The 20,110-nt window shown below is 40.6% G+C and overlaps 1 protein-coding gene and 1 pseudogene across 6 annotated transcripts in view; one reads left to right on the top strand and one right to left on the bottom strand.

The window, feature by feature from the left end:
* LOC129764388 (calmodulin-binding transcription activator 1) overlaps positions 1 to 20,110 on the bottom strand; it is a 675,564-nt gene that overhangs the window by 654,659 nt on the left and 795 nt on the right. For all 6 annotated transcript variants that reach the window (XM_055763402.1, XM_055763405.1, XM_055763406.1 and 3 more), the window contains exon 2: positions 19,156 to 19,635. The gene's annotated coding sequence lies outside the window, so the exon portion shown is untranslated. The remainder of the gene's footprint in view (positions 1 to 19,155; positions 19,636 to 20,110) is intronic.
* On the top strand, positions 18,191 to 18,378 carry LOC129772387 (U4 spliceosomal RNA; annotated as a pseudogene).

Genomic DNA, 20,110 nt, shown 5'->3' with positions numbered 1-20,110 from the left:
ATATTAGGTTGGGGAAAAGTTATCCATTTTTTTCTCGTTGGCTGACTTTAGTGATCAATATCTCGCGTAATATCGATCATACAATTTCAAGTTCAGGCTCGTTGTAAAGGTGGAATTTCACACTAAAAATATTGTTGTTTTTTGTTTGTTCCATTCAGTTGTGAGTTACACGGTGTTAACAATGGAGGTCAACAAAGAGAAAATTCGGTTCATTTTACATTTTTTATTTCATAAATGCGAAAATGCAAGCCAGGCCGGTGAAAATGTATTTGATGTTTATGGTGTCAATATTGCAACAGTAAAATACGTGCAATTTGATTTATTTTCCAAAAAAAATTTTTTTGAAGTTTTTGTTTAAATTTTTTTTAATTTTTTTTATGTTCAATACATCAAATTATGATCTCTACTGTCAACAAATGGACCGTTTGGAACTAGCGATTGACCACAAACGTTCAGAATTGGCCAACAGAAGATGTGTTGTGTTCCATCAGGACAACGCAAGGCCACAGAATGTGGAGGCGATCTGACGTAAGTGGTAACATCCATACCTCTCACGCGGAGATTACGAGTTCAATTCTCACTCCCGACATTCTTCCAAAAATGGGAGTAAAAGTGACGAATTAGCCGAAACGTGTTGAAAGTCACTATAATTTAGAAAAAAAAGACCACACAATTCCTAGAGCTTGATTGGGATGTTTCAATGCATCCACCATATAGCTCGGACCTGGCACCAAACGAGTATCACCTTTTTCTCGCAATGGAAAATTTCCAGAGTGATAAGAAATTGGCATCAAGTGAATATTATAAAAATCTATTGCTATGTTTTTTCGCTAATAAGGACCAAGACCTCTGTGATAGAGACATTATGAAGACTGGCAACAAATTTTCTAACAAAACGGGGTATTTGACCCAAATCGGACAACACGGAGCACATTAGAAATAGTTTTAAATTTCACCCAAAAATAATGGAATACTTTTTCCCCAACCTAATGAAAATTTTTAGTTTTGTTTTGACGTAGAACTACGTCTTCGATTTCTATATAGGTGGGTTACTCTACGAAAAATGTAACGTTTAATAAGAGTTTTCAAATGCATATTACGCAGAATCGTTCTTACGATATATGTTATAAGATATACCATTAGACAGCAAATTTATCCAACAATTTTTTTTGCCTGAGACGTCTACAGTGGAAATAATAAAAGAAGTGTACAATTGAACAAATAAAAGAGGTTCGTTAATTGGACCGAAAAACCAATACACTTATCGAATTTTACTCGCTAACTGGACTGCAAAACAGCAAAAGCAATACATCGAATTCAAGATAAAATCTATTATTGATACATAACTACTTTACATCCCAGTTAACGTACGCCCTGTTATAGATAAGTCCAGTTAGGGAATGACTTCTGTATATGACGGGGTGACGAACATCATAAGCGAGTGTCTTCCGGGCTGCGGGCTGTACAGCGAAAAATGATATCAATACTAATAGGATGGCAGCGATTATCATGCGAGAACCTATTGAGATCGGCATTACATCGCATCACAAAAATGAAACGAAATGAAATATTAATCTTCATGACTCATATTCATAATTCTCAATGACTCAATTCCTTCTATGATAGATTGAGCAGTAGAACCATTACGACTTGATTGTGATAGTCTGCAAACGAACATTATTCCACCGAAAAAGCTACTGCTCCCGATTATGAGTACAAACCGTTACAAACCGTTCGACGGTTATGGGTACATATAACAAACGGCTCTTTTCAGGGCTACTATTTAGAGTTTCAAAAGAATTAAACTAACAGATTTCTGGAGAATGAAAAAAATTGCATTAAAAAAAGAAGTTCTGAACAATTACAGTCCTACGTCAAAGTTCCGTCCGTTCCCTTAGTCTCAAACCCTTCTACTTTTGACGTAGGACTATGTCTTTCATTTCTATACTGGGGTGTAAGTTCGAAGTTTCGAAAACGAAAGCGTTACGCCGGAGAACGAGATTTTGAGCCGTAATAGCTCCCAAATAACTGAACGAAATGGTATGATAAACACTTTATTTGAAAGATAAAATGTCTACGCGTTATATGCTTATTAGTTGTTAGCCATCCCTAGTTGGCTGCGCATCTTCACAAATAAGTCCCTCGGTGATCGAGGAAAAACAACAACTAAAATGTTACGAGTGGTAACAACGGAGGGGGGTTTCTTCCGGAATTATAATTTTAGAACTCGATGTTTGAGGTCCGTAAGGCGAAGGATTGTTCAATAATCACCAGCAGCCTACTTGGTTCAACGCTACCCCTCCCTCGCAGAACCAACTTGTTTCAAGACAGGCGGTATCGAAGGACCTTCCTATCTTTTCTGGGAATCCTGAGGATTGGCCGATCTTCGTGTCAACGTTCGAGAGTACATCCGCTATGTGCGGATATTCAAACGAAGAGAACATGATCCGTTTGCAGAAGTGTCTCAGGGGAAAGGCATATGAAGCTGTTAAGAGCTGCCTTATGTATCCGGCGAATGTGACTAACGTCATCAACACCTTAAGGATGCTGTTCGGTCAGCCTGAAGCGATTATTCATTCGCTGATCTTGAAAATAAATCAACTTCCGACGATTAAAGAGGATAGGCCCGAGGCACTGGTTGACCTTGCCGTCAAAGTACAAAACTTTTGTGCAACCGTCGATGCGTGCGGTTTGGATGATTACATGTATAACGTCTCTCTCCTCCATCAGTTAGTAAACAAGCTGCCACCTACCCTGAAGCTGGAGTGGGCTCGATACCGTTTAACTCTTTCAAGGGTCAACTTGACGACCTTTGGTGAATGGGTATTCTCTCTCGCTGAGGCTGCCAGTTTTCTAACAATACCTTCCGTAGTAGAACAAACCCCCACGAGAATAGGAATGAATACATCGAAGAAGTCTGGTGCGTTTCTGCACACTCATTCCGAGCCCGCTCTGGAGACTGCTTCCGAAAATATTCCCAAATTTTTAGACGGTGGAAATTTTACGAAAAGATCGACACCTAACACCGGTAATTGCCCGGTATGTAATGGTAGATGCAAGACAGCATCGAACTGCAAGCGTTTCTTACAATTCTCCCGAGATGCCAGATGGGCTGCTGTTAGGGAATTTTCATTGTGTCGCCGGTGTCTCTGCCGCCACGAGGGGAAATGCAATTCAAAATCGTGTGGAAAAAATGGCTGCACTTTCTATCATCATGAGTTGCTCCATAATGACTTTAAATCTCATAACCCAGTATCAAATAATTATGAGAGTCAAGCTCCACCAGCCGCTCCACAGGCAGGACCTAGCACATTCCACGGATGTAACACACACCAGTCCGCTGCAAATGCAGTTTTGTTCCGTTATCTTCCTGTTACTCTGCGCGGAAACGGTATTGCTGTCAGAACGTTTGCCTTCCTTGATGAGGGATCAGCAGTATCCCTAATGGACCAAGACTTCTCCGACCACCTGAAGTTGAAAGGTCCCGCCAATCCACTGTGTCTTCGATGGACAGGGGGAACTGAACGCAATGAGACGAACTCCTGTATGGTGGATGTGCATATAGCCGGAGTTCAGAACCACGCTAAGGAGTATCAACTAAAGGGAGTTCGAACAGTGAGAGAGCTGATGCTGCCATTCCAGTCCCTCAATATGGAAGAGATGGCTCAACGGTATCCGCATTGTCGTAATTTACCAATCGAGTCCTATTCAAATGTCCGTCCGCGTATACTCATCGGTCTGAAACATGCCCCTGTCAGCTTGGTACTGAAAAGTAAAGAAGGGAATTTCGAACAACCAATCGCCGTTAAGACTAGACTGGGATGGGCAATCTGTGGCGGATGTTGTGCCAATGACGCTGCAAACTTTGTCCATTATACGTTTCACGTTTGCGAATGTAACCGTCAATCCGATGATGATGTACATCAAATGGTGAAAGAATATTTTTCGATGGATAGTCTCGGAATAATGAAAACATACAAAAAACTGCTATCCACGAACGACCAGAGAGCTGCTTCACTACTTCAATCTCTTACCAAGTTCAACGGTACCCGATTTGAGACCGGTCTATTATGGCGCTACGACGGTGTCCGTTTTCCAGATAGTAAGGATATGGCGCTACGTCGGTACTACGGACTTGAGAGGCGGATGCAGAAGGATGCGGAACTAGCCAACGCTCTGCAACAGAAGATATCTGAATATCTGGTCAAAGGATACGTGCGCCAACTGTCAGACGATGAGCTAAAAACGCATTACCCAAGAGTGTGGTATTTACCTATCTTCCCAGTTTTTAACCCGAATAAACCCGGTAAAATAAGAATAGTGTGGGATGGAGCCGCAAAAGTCTTTGGTATTTCTCTAAACTCGGCACTTTTAACGGGCCCCGACCAGTTGTGTTCTCTCGTCGCAATATTGTTACAATTTCATGAATACCGCGTCGGGGTTACTGGGGACATAAAGGAGATGTTCCACCAGATCCTCATGCGACCGGAAGACCAACATTGGCTACGGTTGTCTACGGTCTACGGGCTGGAGAGACAAGAATGGTGAGATCCAGGTTTACGTGATGAACGTAATGGCATTCGGAGCCAGCTGTTCCCCGGCCAGCGCCCAGTATGTTAAAAACATTAATGCGGAACGATTCGCAGGAGTGTTCCCGGAGGCAGCAGATATAATTAAGAATCGTCACTACGTGGACGATGCGATGTTCAGCACAGACACACCAGAGCACGCCATTCGTCTAGCGCGAGAAGTTAGCCAAGTGCATCCCGCCGGAGGTTTTGAATTCCGTAACTGGGTGAGCAACTCGCAACAAGTATTAAGCGCGTTGAAAGGAGGCAGTATGACTGAGAAAAATATGGATTTGACGACGGGACCGATGGCGACGGAGAAAATGTTAGGAATGTGGTGGTGCACTAAATCCGATGAATTCATATACAAAATTGGATGGAACCGGTTCAACCCCGATCTGCTCAACGGATGTCGTCGAATCACAAAACGCCAAATGCTGCAGATCCTCATGACTATCTTCGATCCCCTCGGACTGATTTCCCATTTCCTGATGTACTTAAAAGTACTCCTCCAAGAAGTGTGGCGAGCCGGTATTCAATGATGGCTAAAAGTGCTGCCAAATGTGGAGAACGTCAGAATTCCGCGGTGTCTTCGATCTTCGGCGATACCCAACAATTGCGAGGTACAACTGCATTCATTCGTAGATGCCAGCGAAAATGGTATGTCAGCTGCTCTGTACCTCCGTTTCAATCTAGACGACAACATCTGCTGTTCCTTAGTGGCAGCAAAAACCAGGGTAGCCCCTCTGAGATTCCACTCCATCCCGAGACTGGAGCTGCAGGCAGCTCTCATAGGGGCCAGATTAACCCGGACGGATATGCAATCCCTCTCCACTCAGCTGGATAAATTCGGACCATCGACGATACAGTACTTTCGTGGCGTTTCGGGTCAGCGAAATACTCGATGCCACGGAAGCAGCAGATTGGCGTTGGGTACCGTCCAAACAAAATGTAGCGGATGACGGCACCAAGTGGGAGACGCAGCCTGACCTTTCTTCAAAATCCAGGTGGTTCAGAGGTCCCGATTTCCTCTATCGAAGTGAAGCGGAATGGCCCAAATCCTCTTCGAAGTCCATGCGAACAGACAACGAATTGCGATCTTCCCTCATGATTCATCACTTGTCGCCCGACTCAATTATCAACGTCGCGGATTTCTCAAGCTGGAAACGACTCAACAATGTGGTTGCCTACGTTCATCGCTTCATCGAAAACTGCCGAAGACGGAGAACCAAACGGTCCATCGAAAGTGGCCCGTTGTCCAGAGAAGAACTCTACGCTTCCGAAGGTTCCCTGTTCCGTCTAGCTGAACGGGAAGGTTATAACGAAGAGGTAGTCCTTCTGACCGCCAACTGCAAGAATACATCAGATAATGTCCTTCCTAAAAGCAGCCGATTATACAAGCTGTTGCCCAGATTGGACGAGCGTGGAGTGATGCGAATGCGCAGTAGAATAGCTGCCTGTCAATACGCCACCGAAGACGCGAAAAGTCCGGTGATTCTTCCAAACGACCACCCTGTGACCATTCTGCTGATTAACCACTAACTCCAAAAATTTCGTCATCAAAATCATGCTGTCGTTGTGAACGAGATGCGTCAAAGATTCGTGATCTCTCGCCTTCGCGTTCGGTAGGAAACCGTCAGAAAAAACTGCCAGCGCTGCAAAAACGAGTCTACTGTCCCTCGACCCCCGATCATGGCGGACCTCCCAGCAGAGCGGTTAGCTGCCTATACACGACCGTTTACGCACATCGGCGTCGACTACTTCGGCCCCATGGAAGTCGTAATTGGAAGAAGAACAGAGAAAAGATGGGGAATGATCGCCACATGTCTTACGACACGAGCAATTCATATCGAGTTGGTAAACTCGCTAAGCACCAATTCGTGCATAATCGCATTACGAAACTTCATGAGTCGACGGGGAACACCAAGAACTATTCGAAGCGACCGGGGAACAAACTTCATTGGCGCCAGCCGAGAGCTTAAAAGGCTCCGGGAAATCATCGACTATGACCAGGTCGCCAAAGAATTTGTTACGGCAGAGACAAGCTGGCATTCGACCCACCCTTGGCTCCACACATGGGTGGTAGTTGGGAGCGATTGATCCAGAGTGTGAAGAAAAACTTATTGGTCATCTGTCCCTCGAAGAAGCCAACTGAAGAAGTTCTGCGGAGCTGTTTAATTGAAATTGAAGGCACGTTGAACTCCCGGCCACTCACTCACGTGCCCATCGATAACGAATCATCAACCGCACTCACACCCAACCACTTCCTTTTGGGGTCATCCGATGGCTCGAAACCCTTCACGTCATTGGACGACAGTGGTGCCCTTCTTAAGCAAAGCTGGCGTACATCCCAGGCGCTGGCCAACCAATTTTGGAAACGCTGGCTGTCTGACTATCTCCCTGAAATTACGAGACGAACAAAATGGTACGCCGACGAGAAGCCAATTTCTGTGGACGACATCGTGGTCATCGTAGACCCAAACCTCCCGAGAAACAGTTGGCCAAGAGGTAGGGTCATTGCTACTCATCCAAGCAAAGATGGACGGATCCGGTCAGCTACGGTAGAGACATCAACTGGCGATTACGATCGACCTGTAACCAAACTGGCGGTTCTGGAAGTTCGATGCGGAGAAGAGTAAGCCGACGATGCCTTCGGCTCACCTGGGGGGAGTGTTAGTCATCCCTAGTTGGCTGCGCATCTTCACCAATAAGTCCCTCGGTGATCGAGGAAAAACAACCCTACCTGTGACGGATCGATAAGACAGGAACGGTAGATCTGTCATCGGTCGGGGTAAGTGCAAGAGGAGAAAAAGAATCATAAACAAATCGATAACGTGTGCTAGTTGAAATTATGAATTTACAAGTGAATTTCGCAATACTTAAAATTAATTATATATACTTATTATCTAGTGAGTACAACTATAATAACCAAGCCTAAACATATCCTAAACAAACTTATATTCTAGCTTTATACTATCGAGGATTACATATAGATTAATCTAATTTCTAACCTAGTAAATACCAAGAAAACGATTGTTCCTGCTCTTGAAATTAAAAGGAATTATTAAGGGGACTAAACGTGAGTAAAACTGTAAAAATAGGAAATGAACTTATAACTACAATTTATGAATAATTGTTTCCTACGTATAATTTAAAACTAATATTTTGTACATATGTGCAATTCCCAGGGAAATTATAATTCGCCTTACGGACCTCAAACATCGGGTTCTAAAATTAGTTTTTGACCCAAAACTTGTTTCGATAGCCCTAAAATTGCTTTCGAAACAGGCTATTGAAATCACACTAATCGGTATATAAGCGAGTGCCGCTCGGAAATCCACTCAGTTATGATTGCGCAACGATTGAGGTACGATCGCTGGAATGGATGGATGTTTCCAAAAAAAAAGATGCAAGCAGCGGTGTTACGGACAGCTGAGGCTTATCGCGGATCGAGTTACAGATCCATAAGATAAGCAATATTTGAGATTATATTTAGAAAAGACCTCCAAGCGAGGTATAGAAACGTTTAGAAAGGACCAATGTAAGGCAATTAAAAGATGTAAGAGCTCAAGTGTTTTGTTAGGCTAGAAAACGCTTGTAGTTCGAAATTATTGCCGGTCATAAATTCAGAATGGACGAATATTTAAATAGCGTCCGGTAAACAATTTAATGCATGCATCATTTAGGATGCATTTTTATTACCCTTTTCCATCCCTAGCTGCGCTCAGCCAGATACACCAGCAGGGTGTAATAAAATAAAAGGATGTTATTTAGAGCGAAGGATGGAAAGGGGAAATCCAAGAATAAGATAGGCGCACCGACGAGGTGCTATAAACTTAAGGTATTTTCTTAGGGTAGTGCAGCCGTCTCAGACTGCACGTTACCATACGCTAGAAGAAAGGACAAGGAAGGTAGATGATCTAAACGAAACCGATATGTTATCGGTTTTCAAGAGAGAGAGAGGAGATGTTCCTCGTCAATCTTAGTTTAAGGAACCATGTATATATTGTGAAACTTTTGAATAAATTTTTTAGTATTGTAACAGAACTCACGCGAAAGCGTTAAAATTTTTCTTTCAATAGAGAAATTTTTCATGGTGGCTCCAGAGAGGAGCAGTGAAGATTTCCAAAGTGGAAAAAAGTGAAACTCGCGAACTCTTCTCGACAGTGGATGCGAGAAGTGATAATTCGCGAAAATTTATCGGCAGTGGATGCCAACAGTGTTAATCGCGAATAAAAAGTCTTTTTCAAAGTTAATTCGCGAACTCTTCAAATAGCAGTGGATGCCAAAAGTGAAACTCTTCTCGGCAGTGGATGCGAGAAGTGATAATTCGCGAAAATTTATCGGCAGTGGATGCCAACAGTGTTAATCGCGAATAAAAAGTCTTTTTCAAAGTTAACTCGCGAACTCTTCTCAGCAGTGGATGCGAGAAGTGATAATTCGCGAAAATTTATCGGCAGTGGATGCCAACAGTGTTAATCGCGAATAAAAAGTCTTTTTCAAAGATAATTTGCGAACTCTTCAATCGGCAGTGGATGCCAAAAGTGTTTCTTTCAACCGAAATAAACATTGTGAATTGATTAAGAAACCGGCAGTGGATGCCAAAAGTGTTCCTTTCAAACGGAGACAAATATAAGTGAATTAACCAGCAAAAACCTTAAGCAGCAGTAGACGCAGCAGCACCAGCAGTAGCACCACCAGAGGTGACAACAACATCCGAGCCAGAAGGCCTCCCAGGACAAGGAGAGAATCGCCCAAGCACCAACACGGAAAGACGGAGATAGGACCGGATCAACAAAAAAGGTGTGATTTTTCCATTTTAGTTTAGTCATGTCTTATCAATTCATTAGGAATAAGAATGGCAATTGCCGCTTGTGCAATGAGCCTGATTCTAGGGACGATTTAGTCGCGTGCGATGAATGTGACCGATGGTTCCATTTGACATGCGCAGGCCTAAATAAAAAACCTAAACAAACAGAAAGATGGATATGCCCCAAATGCAAGACCATAGAGAACGAATTGTTAAGACTTCAAAAAACACAACCAACACCAATAGAAGAGATGATGAATATCCATAGAGAATCTATGCGGGCTCTAGTAGAAACTCTTAAAATTAAGAACGAGGGTAGAGAAGAAACCCCTGATTCAAATAGACTGTTACACCGGCAATCTCTCTTAGACCTCCCCTATTTTGATGGGTCATATAAGATATGGCCTAGATTTAAAATAACGTTCGAAGAAACTACCCTTCAAGGAAACTTTTCCGATTTAGAAAATATAAATCGTTTACAGAAATATCTCAAAGGAGACGCGCTGAAATTAGTGAGCGCTCTTTTAATCGATAAAGCTAATGTTCCAAAAATAATGGAAAAACTAAATCTACGGTTCGGAAATCCCGAAACCATTTATTCGAATTTATTGAAGGAAATGCTAAATGCGAGGAATCCACATTTTGGATCACCCCAAACAATGATTGATTTTGTAACATCGCTTGATTGTTTCGTGACAAATATAAAAATACTAAAACACGATGAATATCTCAATGATCCTAGATTGATTCGTGATTTAGTTTTAAAACTTCCAAACGACTTGCATCATCAATGGATCAAGTTTGTAGCTGATACAAAGAAAACAAGAGATATAATTGATCCATTTATACCGACGCTAGAGGACCTTTATAATTGGTTAAAACCTCAAGAAGAGTTGGCCACGATGCTACAGTCGGAGAGGAAAGAAAAACCTCATAAGAGCGGATATTTGAATACACATGCTGTAAAGGAACAAAAATATAGGCCGAAGCGCCTACCAAAGTGTTTCGCATGCCGAAACGAGCATAAGACATCAGAATGTTCAATTTTTAAAAATATGAACGTTCAACAAAGGAGTGATTTTATTTTTAAACACAGGCTATGTTTAGCATGTTGTAATTATACAAACCACATGGCAAAAGATTGCAGGATCGCAAAGCCTTGTGGAATCGATGGATGCAAACTTAGACACCACGCATTACTGCATAGAGCAACTCAGAGAGATGCTAACCTTAATAATACAGAAAGCGTTAATTGTCATGTAAATAAAGAGAACAAAATACTGTATCAAATCCTTCCAGTTACATTGGGCTGCGGAAAAAAGGAAATTAAAACTTTCGCATTTTTAGACCCTGGGTCATCAGTAAGTTTGATTCACGCTGATATTAAAAATAAACTTGGAACACAAGGGCGTAACAACCCCTTAACGCTGGTTTGGACTAATGGCGAAACTCAGCAAGAACTAGATAGTGAAGAAATTTCCCTAAGTATACAAGGATGCAATAATCAACGTTATAACATACATAATTTGAGGACTGTGTCGGAATTATCTCTTCCCTCACAGTCAATGAATATTCATGAATTACGACGAGAATACAATCACTTAGAAGATATAACTCTCGAAGGATATGAAAATGCTATGCCAAAAATACTGTTAGGTTTACCGCATTCGTTTTTGATAAGCGGTAGGGAGACGCGATCAGGTAAATTTAATGAACCAGTCGCACAGAACACTAAACTCGGATGGGTTTTGTTCGGGCAAACTAACGAACATAAAAAATTGAAAGGACACGTGCTGATGAACGACGAAATTGATTCATCAGATTATTTCAATAAAATGATGGAAAATTATTTTAGCCTAGAAGATTTCGGGATAAAAGTACCTGTAAAAACCTTGATGTCTAACGATGAAAAAAGATCGATTGATATCATGAATTCCACTTTGAAATATGAAGAAGGAAGTTATGAAATTGGGCTGCTTTGGAAACAGGAGGATGTACAATTTCCGCATAGCTATCAATCAGCCATGAACAGACTACGTGGTCAAGAATCAAAAATGCGTAAAAATCAATGTCTACGTAAATGGTATGTTGAGAAAATAAAGGAATATGAAACCAAGGGATACGCTAGAAAACTCACTCCCACAGAACAGCAGCAACGTGATCCAAAAATATTTTACTTACCGCACTTTACAGTTGTGAACCTAAATAAACAGCCCATAAAGCCACGGCTTGTTTTTGATGCCGCTGCTAAGGTTAAGGGAGAGTCCCTAAACACGAATTTATTACAAGGCCCGGATGCAACGACGTCGCTATTTGGAGTGTTAATACGATTTAGAGAAGGAAAATTTGCGATAACTGGAGACATCAAAGAAATGTTTCATCAAGTTAAAATAAGAAAGGAAGATCAAAATGCCCAAAGGTTTTTATTTAGGGAAAACTTTGACGAAGATCCCGACGTGTATGTGATGCAAGTGATGACCTTTGGAGCTACCTGCTCGCCCGCATGCGCACAGTTTGTTAAAAACACAAATGCTGAGAAATTCAGAGAAAGTCATCTTCAGGCAGTAGAGGCCATTCAAAACAACCATTACGTGGATGACTACCTAGATAGTTTCGACGATTTAGAAAATGCCTCAAAAATTGTGAACGAAGTTATTACCATTCACAAATATGGGCACTTCAATATCAGAAATTTTATATCCAACAGTAATGAGCTATTGGGACAAATCCCGGAAGAAAATAGAACGGAAGTTAAAGAAGACTTATTAGGAAAATTTGAGGAATCATATGAAAAAGTACTCGGAGTGTATTGGGATACAAAAAAGGATTTTATTCGCTACAAGGTGGATATTCCTGTTACACAGGAGTTTACGAAACGAAAACTGCTTTCACAAAGCATGAGTGTTTACGATCCACTTGGTTTATTATCACATATAACAATTCAATCTCGAATTCTAATGCAGGAGCTCTGGAAAAGTGGAATAACATGGGATGAACAATTAAACCCAGCACTAAAGAAAAAATGGGAGAACTGGCACACAAAACTGGAAGAAGCAAGAGCAATAAGAATACCACGTTCATATGCCAATTCTTCTCACCCAAAAGAACGAGAACTACATGTCTTCGTTGATGCATCTGAGAATGCTTATGCAGCAGCAGTATACTTAAGGAGTGTATATGAGTCACACATTGATGTCAATATCGTGGCTGCCAAGGCAAGAGTCGCACCAACTAAAATGCTTTCCATACCACGACTCGAATTACAAGCCGCTGTATTAGGAAGCAGATTGGCTAAGACAGTAAAAAACGAGCTACGTCTATCAATAGATAGAGTAGTATTTTGGTCAGATTCCAAAACTGTATTAGCATGGATTCGTTCAGAACCACGCAAGTACAAACAGTTTGTTGCCTTACGGATAGGAGAAATATTAGAAACCACATACGTAAACCAGTGGAAATGGGTGAATAGTAGGAATAATCCAGCGGATGAAGCTACGAAATTATCAAATAGTAATTCAATCTGGTTTACAGGCCCACAGTTCTTATATGATAATGAAGAAAACTGGCCAAATGAAGTTCAGAGAAGCGACACTGACGAAGAATTAAGACCACTGCACACTATTCAATCGAAAGAGTTTAGTGGTCTGAAAAGCATTCACATAAATTGGTGTTCGGATTTTGTGAGATTGAAGCGTTCTGTTGCAATTGCATTCAAATATATCGATTGGCTGAAATCAAAATGCAGGAACCAAAGCTTCAATAAAAATATTGACAAGGAGGACCTGGATTATGCTGAGCTCGTTTTAATATATAAGGCTCAATGGGAGTCATATCCCAAAGAAATGGAACTCTTACAAAATAAAATGAAAATTCATAAGGGAAGTGAAATTCGAGCACTTAGCCCGGAAATTTGCACGGATGGAATAATGAGATCAAAGGGACGTATTGAGAACGCTAACTGTTTACCAACTTCAGCCAGAACACCTATCATTCTGTCCTACAAGCATTATGTGAGCACTTTGATATTACGTCATTATCACGAAAAATATCGACATAAAAACCTGGAGACTGCCATAGCGGCAGTGCGACAAAAATTCTGGATAACAAACATCAGAGTTGCTATTAAGACAGTTAGAAGGAAGTGCCAATTTTGTAAAAATATGTCTGCGGAGCCAATTCCTCCAATGATGGCAGCCCTACCACGTTCTAGAACTACACCATATTGTAAGCCATTCACGTATACAGGCACAGATTATTTCGGCCCTTATGGCGTGTCTATTGGAAGACGCACTGAAAAACGTTGGGGATGTTTGTTTACTTGTATGACAACAAGAGCAGTACATCTCGAATTAGCACAAGATATGAGCTCAGACTCTTTTATTATATGTTTCCGAAATTTACAATATCGTAGAGGTAAAGTGCAAGAGTTGTTCAGCGACAATGGAACTAATTTCATTGGAGCAAGAAACGAATTTGAGAAAATTCTTAGAAGGCTATCAGACGACGGAGTCAAATGGCATTTTAATCCTCCCGCTTCACCGCATTTCGGTGGAGTATGGGAAAGAATGGTGAGAGAAGTTAAAAGCCTTTTACCTCAAAAACAAGAAACCATACCAGAGTATGAACTTAGAACCATACTAACCGAAGTTGAATTCCTCATTAACAATCGCCCGTTAACGCATATTCCTTTAGATACAGAAGACGATGAGGTTTTAACTCCTAATCACTTTCTGTTAGGTTGCGCTGGTGAAGCTGTCATTACGATCGACGACGTTTCCAAAGCAGAAGCAACTCGTCAACACTGGAAAAGAGCGCAATCAATTGTTAAGGGATATTGGAATCGGTGGATAAAAGAATACCTCCCAACCCTAACTAAAAGAAATAAATGGTTGGAGAAGACTAAACCTATAAAGGTAGGGGATATCGTGGTTTTTGCCGATGAAGAAAAGAAAGGTAAATGGCATAAGGGCAAGGTGATAAGAACAACAACTAATATGGATGGGCAAGTTAGATCCGCTACCGTGGAAACAATTAAAGGTGAAATTACTAGACCAGCTGTAAAATTAGCAGTATTAGATGTAAGTAAGAACAATGAAATCGAGAGCTCAAAAGATACCACTATTTCCTCACCACCTCTTAACTTTGTTGGAGTAATTAAAAGTGCCCCAGGGAGTAAAGAGGAAATTAAGGGACCGCGAAATCCTCAAGAATGGGGAGTAAGAAAAACGGTTAACATCGAGCATGTAAAAGAGCTGGCGTCAAAATTGAAACCGAAGCCACAAACAAAAAAGAAAGTCATAGGTAAAATAAGACCATATACCGGCACGATACAAAAGGCTATCGTAACCGCAATGGCAATTCTAGTACTGGTAAATTTGACAAATGCCGTCAACATCCAGCCTATTGAGGAAGGGGGTTTAATGTTTGATCATGTTGGGTCATGTATAGTAAAGCGAGGAATTTGGAGGACAAATATTGTATCCAACTTAATTCCTAACGACGATATTTCTATGCTAGACTCTATTCATTCGAACTTAGAAAGAACCTTGAAGTTCATGGGGAATGTAACTCAAGACAGCGCTTTGACAGAACTTGTAATGTCGATAGAACGACAATGTAACAATGCAAAACAAGAAATAAATTTTTTATCACGATCAAAAAGGAGTCGTGGAATACTTGGGTTTTTGAAAGACCTGTTATTTGGGAGTAATGATGTGGAAGACGAAGTACAGTCTTTGCGTATTCACGAAGAGCAAAAACTTCATGATATCTCACAAACCATGAGACTATTGAATCAAAGAAGCAAAAATATGGGAGATGAATTAAGCGTAAGAATTCGTAGACTAAATGAAGGAATGTTATCTTTGAAGGGAAAGTATTCCGAAGAAAGAACTAATATATTCGCAAGAAAATGTTTTGAGACCACAACGTTAGCTTTGCAATTGATTGATGGCATAACTCGAAAATACAGGATAATTAAGACTCACCCTTTAGCCGAAAATGAAATGCAAAAGGCAATTCAAAATATAAAGAAGCAATTACCAGAAGGATACTCAATCCTTAGAGACCCACTTGCAGTTAAATACAACATTAAAATTGAAAATGGAACAGTAAATATAATAATGGAAAATGTAATTATTAATAAGGAAAACTTCGAAGTATTCAATGTAATCCCTATTCCTGAAAATGGAAGTGTTATAAAAATAGATCACCATGTAATAGCAATTAATAATAAACATGAATTTTTTTACCCAGATGGAAATTTAATAAAGCTTAATGAAAGTCATTATGTGGTAAATCAGCCAGAATTAACCAGAGTTCCAGATTGCATAGCTGGAGCATTACTTCATGAAACGATAAAACAAAAATGCTCAACAAAGATGATGGAAGAACCATACACCATGTTAACAAAATTGAATAAGATCAACTCTATATTGTACACAACGAGCGACCCTAGCAAGATAATAATCCATTGTAATAATGTAGCCATGTCACCGCCTTATAAGAACGCGATCATAGAACTGTTCCCAGATTGTAAGATCCTAACAGAAAAAACTATTCGTTATGCCCAAATATCTGGACATAACGGGGAAGCTAGAATATTTTTTAAACCTATTCAGAAACTACCATATGTACTAGAAAAACCAAACATAAATGAAAATTTGAATACAACTATCTCGAGTAGAAATCCATATGAAAAGGTAGATATAAAGGATACAGTAATACCTGAAGACGATTTTATAAAAAAAGAAACACGTATATACATTTGGAGGTACCATAACTGTTATTTCAATGATTATAATAGTAGGAATTTACGTATACATAAAATTAAAGAGAAGAAGTAATAGACAAAATAATAGAAGAAATGATGATCCGCCTTCGTTATTAGACATGATACGGCTAAATAGAGTTCAGGAAGAATCAAGAAATATTCCTATTATTTTAAACCGTGATAGTTGTCTATAATTGAGTAAATCTATGTAGTAGATTTACGGAGTCCGGAATGTTACGGACAGCTGAGGCTTATCGCGGATCGAGTTACAGATCCATAAGATAAGCAATATTTGAGATTATATTTAGAAAAGACCTCCAAGCGAGGTATAGAAACGTTTAGAAAGGACCAATGTAAGGCAATTAAAAGATGTAAGAGCTCAAGTGTTTTGTTAGGCTAGAAAACGCTTGTAGTTCGAAATTATTGCCGGTCATAAATTCAGAATGGACGAATATTTAAATAGCGTCCGGTAAACAATTTAATGCATGCATCATTTAGGATGCATTTTTATTACCCTTTTCCATCCCTAGCTGCGCTCAGCCAGATACACCAGCAGGGTGTAATAAAATAAAAGGATGTTATTTAGAGCGAAGGATGGAAAGGGGAAATCCAAGAATAAGATAGGCGCACCGACGAGGTGCTATAAACTTAAGGTATTTTCTTAGGGTAGTGCAGCCGTCTCAGACTGCACGTTACCATACGCTAGAAGAAAGGACAAGGAAGGTAGATGATCTAAACGAAACCGATATGTTATCGGTTTTCAAGAGAGAGAGAGGAGATGTTCCTCGTCAATCTTAGTTTAAGGAACCATGTATATATTGTGAAACTTTTGAATAAATTTTTTAGTATTGTAACAGAACTCACGCGAAAGCGTTAAAATTTTTCTTTCAATAGAGAAATTTTTCAAGCGGGAACCTTTGAGCTCGTTGGGTTTTAGCAAACTGGAATCTTTCCCTAACAATAGACTGCATTGGAAGATATCTATTCATGTCGCCAGATCACTGAACTTCTACGCATTGTAGGGGACACTTTTTCCAGTGTCGTCCCTTTCTTCGGGAGGTCCAGATTACTGAACTTCACACACTCCCATTCACCGCACTCCAACTTCACTTTTGCCGGATCAAACACGGCTTCCGGTTCAGTTTACTGTTCTAGAAACCGCTAACACAACCTCGATTCTTGGAACTGAATTCTCTGGAAATTATCCGGGAAATATATATTTAAAGAAAACAATGTTTAAAAGTGACTGTCTTCGACCGTGTATATTTTATTACTCCTCTCTTAACAACTTTCATATTACCAATTAATTATTCGTACAAATTCCTATGGGAGGTGCTTGGAGTCGGTTTTCGAGAGAGAAAATACAATTAACCAATTGCAATCGAATTGGCTATATATAATCGTAAACAGTAATTTGTTTACGCGTGAATAATGAACTGTCGCCACGAGCCACATAGAAACCCGAGCTTATTTTTTTATACTCGCGATACTGGAGATCGTGTTGGAAAAAAAATTAAACCTGGTCAGCGACACTGGCTGACGAACAAAACTGTAATATGAGATAAATCAAAGAGGTGGATGTACTCGCGGGCTCGAAATTGGCTAGCGCTTCAGAAAATATAAAAATGTAAGGAATGTAACTTCCAAGCACCTTTACACAATGTTTGATGATCAGGGGCGCTTCAGCATACCGTTTGATCATTAAGCAAAATGTTGATAACTATTTGCTGCGATTACTACTACCATAATGCATGAATTGACTTAAATTGGGATTTGTTTGCAATTGAATTCGTAAATAGTTTCATGCATTCACTAGTTTAATCAATAATTTAATCAATCCACACAAAAAATAGCTCTCATAACGTTCTCATACCAATTATGAGAACACTTGTAATACTAACCTCGAGCCAACCGCGAGTAATCGGTTACATATTACTAACATAGTTGTAAGACAAAAATTGTCAAAATATTGGACTCCCGGCCCCGTCAGGCTAACGCCACATGTGCCTTAATAAAATATATATTTTGGGAAAAAAAAATAGCTCTACGCAGCGGCAATATCGTACCCAGTGAGGAACATCCGAGGTGGGATTATTGCTCATTGAAGAAATACAACTGGTTACTAAGCCAACGGCAGTCCTATGTTAACCTTGCCGTTATATCGTAGGTATAACTCATCCATAGTTTTTATTTTATTTTTTTATAATTTTTTTTTTTATAATTTTATGATCTCTTATTGGTCTGCATACTACGCGGTACGAATGATGTGATTTGTATCTATTCTGAGTTTCTTATAGCGCGATTTCCATATAACGCGGTACACACTCACCGCGTCATAGGAGGGTTGACTGTATTTGATGTATAACCGTCATGAAGGAATGAAGGAATTCGGTGAGGTCTTCTTAGCGAATCTTGTTTTCCGCCATTCATAAGAAGGGTTTAGACTTGCTTTTACAGAACCAACAATTAGCAGAAATAACTAACAGTATTTACACATTCCCCGGAGTCGGTCGCCAAATCAAAAATACTTTCAACTTGAACGAGGAAGGAGAAACAAGAAAACACTCTGCTTGAAGTCCCTTCCGGACTGCCAATATATTGACCCAATATATTACAAAGTCTTCCTGTTGTCGATTTGCTTCATGTGACAGTTATTCGGTGGAAAAGGCCTAAAGTCATCACCCTTCCCCACAACATCAAACAACACAAACAAAACAAAACGAAAAGTGTGATAGACTCACACCAACTGACAACACTGCTAACCTCATGACACACATTGGTGTTCTCCCTACATGAGTCCACGGTGAGAGTGGAAAACCAACGTGCGGGAGAAACACATACACACCCCTCCGCGAAAACGTACACATGGTATCAATGATTTGTGATAGGCGATTTGTTATTTCTTCCTGACAGATTTCATGCTCGTTTTATGTATCTTTTGTTTCGGTAAAAATATGTTGCTTTCGCACAAAGAAAAAATATTCTGTTCATTGATTGGAACTTACCGTTCGATTATGTCAGCGGGTGCACCAGAAAAAAAAATCCATTCATTCGAACGAACAGTGGTTTCCTCACGGAAGATAATCAGTCCTCGGAAGACCAAGGATAATATTGACGTCGACGTCGTCCGGAAACTCGCGAGAGAGAGAGCGGTGGTGAAATATTTCAGCTATGTAAATACAATCACACGCACCTCACACAGCATAAAAGCGATGGTGAACTCTTCGTCGTATACTCCTCGTCAAAAACCCCACTGAGTGAGTGGTGAGAGGAGTGAGGACGAGAGACGCGTGAGGACTCCGCCGTGCTCTGGGGAGGAATTTTCTTCGCTGTTCTTCCAGCACAGGAAGATATCAATGTGGCACTTGCACGAATTTAACTTTCATTCTATACGCTCTAAACGGTGACGAAATCGTCTACTAACGGGATAAACTATTAGCACACTACATCAACTGTAAGTTCAAACACTTTGTTCTAGGATAACACTATCAAAACAAGGAAAATTAGAAACGGGAAAACTCGACTCGATACACTGGGAAAACTGGGCTAAAAACGAGCTGTCACTCTCCGCATACACAGTTTCGATTCCTGCTATAAGCCAGAGGAAGGCGAACGCGGTGAGAGAGCACACGAACACTGGGTACTCAACAATCCGTGAATGTTTCGTGCGCTCCGTTTACGCTCCTGGAGACACTCACCGGCGCACGCCAAGAGTGCCCCACATGTGGTCGGTTTGTTCCACTCCAATTCACTGTTTGTTGTTGTGGGTTGCTTTGGAGGATGGTTTTTGAGCGACTGAGCACGTGTCTTGTATGGGTGAGCAACCGGGGCTTGAATGACGTTTGCGAGCAGTGATATGTTGCGAGTGCGAAACATGCTGGAGAACAGCCGGCAGTGGTGATGCCAAGTGGTCAAAAATCATTATTTATGCAATACAATAATTCAAAAATTATAGCTATT

Source organism: Toxorhynchites rutilus, chromosome 2, assembly GCF_029784135.1.
Source record: "Toxorhynchites rutilus septentrionalis strain SRP chromosome 2, ASM2978413v1, whole genome shotgun sequence".
Taxonomy (NCBI): domain Eukaryota; kingdom Metazoa; phylum Arthropoda; class Insecta; order Diptera; family Culicidae; genus Toxorhynchites; species Toxorhynchites rutilus.
Note: the sequence above shows the minus strand (reverse complement) of the source record. Positions and strands in the feature narration are given on the sequence as shown.